This window comes from Hipposideros armiger, unplaced genomic scaffold (genome assembly GCF_001890085.2).
Source record: "Hipposideros armiger isolate ML-2016 unplaced genomic scaffold, ASM189008v1 scaffold_860, whole genome shotgun sequence".
Lineage (NCBI taxonomy): Eukaryota > Metazoa > Chordata > Mammalia > Chiroptera > Hipposideridae > Hipposideros > Hipposideros armiger.
The window spans coordinates 586861-592002 of record NW_017732210.1 but is presented as its reverse complement, the minus strand read 5'-3'; positions in this window follow the sequence as shown (position 1 = coordinate 592002).

Here is a 5142-nt window from a genome sequence, read left to right as displayed (position 1 = left end):
CACACACACACACACACACACACACACACACACACACACACTCACTACACACCTCTGAAAACCACACCTTAAATCCTGGTTGCACAGGGGCTGTCCTGGTAAAAGGCTGCTGAAGATGAGGTTACCATAGAAATCAATATTCACACCAAGTCCCCAGCAGGATAAATAACATTAAATCTACACCTTGACATGTAAGCAATTTCAAAACACAGAGTGAGAGAGAGCGAGAGAGAGGGGGGGGGAGAGAGAGAACAGTCTACCTACAAAAGAACAACATTTAGGCTGACAGCAAAAGCAACAATAGAAACTGGAAACTAATGGGACAGTACTTTCAAAGTGTTGAGAGAAAATCACTGCCAACATCATTTACCTATCGTGCTAGAAAAACAGAGAAATATGGACATTTTTAGGCATGAGAGAGAGCTCCTCACTAAGAAAGCCTTACTGAAGGGACTACTAAGAAAGTATGTTTAGGGCCGGCCAAGTGGCGCATTGGATAAGAATTGGCTTGGGACGCCAGCTCTGAGCAGCAGGACGCCGGTTCGGATCCCACATGAGGGCCAGTGACACTGCACCCTCTACAGCTAAGATGGAGAACAACAGCTCGACCTGAAGCTGGGCTGCTATGAGTCACCGGCAACGACATAGGCTGCAGTGGGGCTGACCTGCAGCTAGGGTGCGCTTTCATGAGCTGCCGTGAGCTGCTGTGAGCGGCAGTCCAATGGCTGGCTAGTGACTGCCTCACCCGGGAAGAGCGCAATGATAATACCAACACGGACCAGTGAAGCGACGTCCTCCACAACTAGACTGAAGAACAAAGGACAGCAACTTGTCTGTTCCCCTTCCCCGATTCCCTAACACTGTTCCCCTCCTCCAATTCCCCAATAAAATCTTTAAAAAAAAAAATAAGAAAGAAAGTATGTTTAAAAAGACATTGAACTCAGAAGGAGGGAATAATACTCAAAAGCCAATTGTGAACAAAGAAGTCAGTAAACATTTGGGGAAATCCAAATATGTAGCAGATAGGTATATATGATTATGTAAAATGAGAACAATAATAACTACTTTCAGAGAATAAAAAGTGAGACTAAAACATCGGACAATATATAAGCCAGGTGCAAAAAGATCAGAGTGAAGTCCCTCCACAGTCCTAGTCTGACTTAAGAGAGGCGTAAAGGTGTGGCAACATTGATGAACTTCAACTTTGGCAAATTATACATGCTTAATTCAAAATTTAAGGATAATCAGGAAAATAACAGAAATTGAATGAATGACTCCTAAACCAAAAGAGAAGAAAATGAAGGGTGGTTTTGGAGAGGAGAAAGGCAATTCCACAAGGGCAGACCTGGAAAGAATTTCACACCCATACTGGCCCGCCTCGAGAAGTCCAGGCCCAAGAAGAGAAGAAACTTGTTTTTAGATGACAATACACCTGAGTGAGGCTTCAAGGAGGCCAAGGTTAATGGAAATCCAGGAAAGCTGAGAAGCCTGAATACAGACAAAAGTGTTTGAGTTCATGGGGTAAGGGTGGGATGAATGAACAATTTAATGGAAAGGCTGTCAAGGAAAGGTGCTTAAGCTGTTTACATACTTACTGTTTGAATCATGTGTGTTATATGAGTACCATTTTCTGTCAACTAAATTTCAAAAAACAGTGTTTATTTCTGTTTTAAATATATATATTTAAAATTCAGAAAAAACAAAGAAGAGTTCAATTTCCTAATGCAATTATATGGTTAGAGCTTGTCCACTGTATTCCAAGTGTTACACCAGCTCAGTCATAGGTCCTGAAAACCTTTCCCTCTGGTACTGTGTCCAGATGCACTAAGAGAGCCAATTCCTGCCGTAACTTCACATTATATCTGGAGGCCCATTCCCCTCCCTTCCACTGAAAGTAGAAATGCAGAAAAACAGGGTCACAAGTCAGAGAAAGAACACGGAGCCATCTTGAGAAAACCCAAGTATTTTGAACTAGAAATCAAGTCCACAAATGCAGAGCCCTTTCCATGTTCAAATTGTCCAAAAAGCTAAATAAAAACATTACCTTATTCATACATTCTTCTATAAGTGTGTATTTTGTTAAATATACCAGTTTCATCCTTCATTCCCACCCCCCACCCCGCCCCCATTATTGTTAAACAACAGATTGTGTTAAACATGCTAAGTCATTTGTGGCCCATTTATCACTTGATTTGTTTATTTTTCCTATTAGACAATTTTGCTACCCACAGAAGTTGATTATCAATAATATCCTAACCTCTGTAAGTCTCAATTTCCTCACTGTGTTATGGAGATGTTTGTGCTTGCTACACTGAGTTGTGATGTAAACTTATTTAATGTATATTAACTGACAATTAATAGGTGCTCAATTAATATTAATGTCATCTCCCTTCTGGTAATACAGAGATGGTCTGCAAGCTGAATCCAGACATGTATGAGTTTTATTTGACTCATAACTTTTTAAAATTTTACTTATTTGCTGGATTAATTATCAAGAGATGTCACATAAAATCCAAATATCCGAAGTCACTTAAAAAAATTTGAAGATCTCATCACCCACATTCTCATATGTCAACAGCTGCTCCTTCAGATGGTTGCATACTCCCAGTTGGTCCCTGTCTCCACTAATCCCCTTGTTCTCACACCAGGCCACCCTCATTTATTATATCCTCTGCCTGGCCCTTGTAGGCATTTGACTTTGACACTGCTCTAATCTTTTATTTCCTATTCTGGCTTACTGCCTAAAATGATTCCTCAATAACTCATCATTTAGGGTAGAGCAGTCTTATTTAAGGGCACGTAAGTCACGAAATGTCAAAAAATAAATCCCCTATAATGGGTAACATTTAATTTTCAACTAGTTACCAAGGTTGCACTATCAAATATTTTTACCTTCAATATTAATAATTAATCCAGGAATTATGCAAGTTGTCCATTTGCAATACCTAAAATTTCTTTCTAGATATTCCTCCGTTTCTTATTACTGAAAAATTACCTCCTAATCACATCCTGCTTCAAACTACATAACATCACAAAATAGCCTCTGAAATTATAATTGTTTCAATATCCTTAAGCTTCAGCAACTTCAATAACTCTCCAGAATATAATGTAATAAAGAAATTTGCTTTTATATCTTTTGTTTATTGTTTGCTTGAACCATGAAGCAGAGTTCTTTCTGAGTTTTTGGTTCTGATATGTTTCAGAAAGTTAGTTAGTTGTTAGTGCCTAATTTCTTATCACCACTATAACTATAATGTTTTCATGCAATTATCTACTTACAATAGGTTTCATGAAAAAAGACATGTAACTAGTGTCTATTTTTATACTGCTGGCCTATTTGCTTTGTTTTCGCCAGAGTTTGGCAGACTTTGTAGAACAAAATGAAACCTCGCCCTAAAACTCTGAACAATTAAATAGTCAAAATACACTAGTTTTTTTTCGCGTGTCAAAAATTTTCACACTAATGTTCTAATGAAACTGAGCTATGGGAAAGAATATACAGTTTTTTCTCAAAGGGATTCAGAAGTCATTTAAATTAAATCCTCATCAATGATTAGAGAATAATCTCTCAAGAAGAATTTCTCAAAAGCACATGGAAAATTTTCATGACCCTCTGCAAGGAATAAAAGCATTTTTTTAAAAAGTGATTGAATGTAATTTGAACTCACTTTTGAGTAGGCAGTCTACCTACAATCCAGAAAACGATATTTTCTGAGTTAGTGATTAAAAATTTTGAAGGTCTTTTCCTACGGCCTCTCAAAATTCTTATTTTGCTCTGTTGTAATTTTTCATTTCTATCTTATTCAACTTCCCCTTATCTTTTCTCAACTTTCTCCCATGAAAAGTATACTGGTCCTCCCAGACTTTCTGGTCCTTCTCACTGCATGACAGAATAATACAATGACGAAATAGTGTACTGGTGACTCACGAAAATGTAGGGAGAAAATGTTTTGCTATATTACAAAATACAACTTTACTTTGGTCAACTACTTGCAATTAGCATATGTTTTAGTTATAATTTTTGTAAAATTGTATATATTTTTATCTGGTAAAGTGGTCATTAAAAAACTGAAATAGAAGAGATTGACCATGTAGCTGGTAGCGGGCATGAAATTAGCATCAGCAGGCACTAGCGGACATCGTTCTGTTTTTGGCAGGCATTCTGGTTTATCGCTGGACTTTCCACTCCCTGTTGCTTATGCCAGCTTTCATTACTCCCTTTTTCATTCAAGTTACCTGCCTCACCCCTCAAGCATTTCATTCAGTTTGCAGCCTCTGGAGCAGTGCAAACCTGAAATGCTGAAGCCAGGAACGTGTCATCTCAGCAATTCAAGGACTTCTGTGCAATGGGGAGACCACTGCAGGTCCTGCTCAACTTGAAACCTGAAAATCCCTATGAAAATTCATGCCATCCAATGAAACCTTCTCACATTTACAACATAGGTAGCTGCAGAGGGAGAACCCAGTTCAGCCCAGAAAGAAAAGAACTCCCACCTCAAGATAGCAGGCACTATTTTTCAGAGAGAGAGCTTAGAGTGAAAGATAAAACTGCACAAACCTAGTGTAGCCAGTAATGATGGGAGCATAGAACTTTAGGAAAGCAGTTGATGATTTACTGCTTTACAGGAGCTCTCTTATCAGAGGCAATTAGGACTGATAGTTTGTTAATCAAAAAACTTGCTTAAAGCATGGACTCTTTAAAAAAAATGACACGCAGATACTCTATATATTTTATTTTAACTTAAAACATATAAACACCAGTCTTTAAATGTAGAGCTAAGTTATTTTCTTTTATGGGTTACCATTAACCCATATTTTGAGTTGTCTTTCCTTTCCTGCTTAAGCCATACCCATAATGTGTTGCCCTCAATTTCCAGTAGGGGTGCTATTAAAGTGGAGTAAAAACTTAAGGGCATTTGTGAAGCAAATGGGATGCATTTTGGGGCAATCTTCTTTACAATCTTTTACAATTGTTGAGTTCACATCAAATTCAAAATTAGCCTTTTTCAGCAACACAACATCCTACCAAATCTTTTCAAAGTAGTAAATAAATTTAGGCTTCTATAGTCTATTACTTTCCTACTGCCACTGTAACCAATTACCACAACCACAGCTGCTTAAAACAACACCCAGTTACTTTCT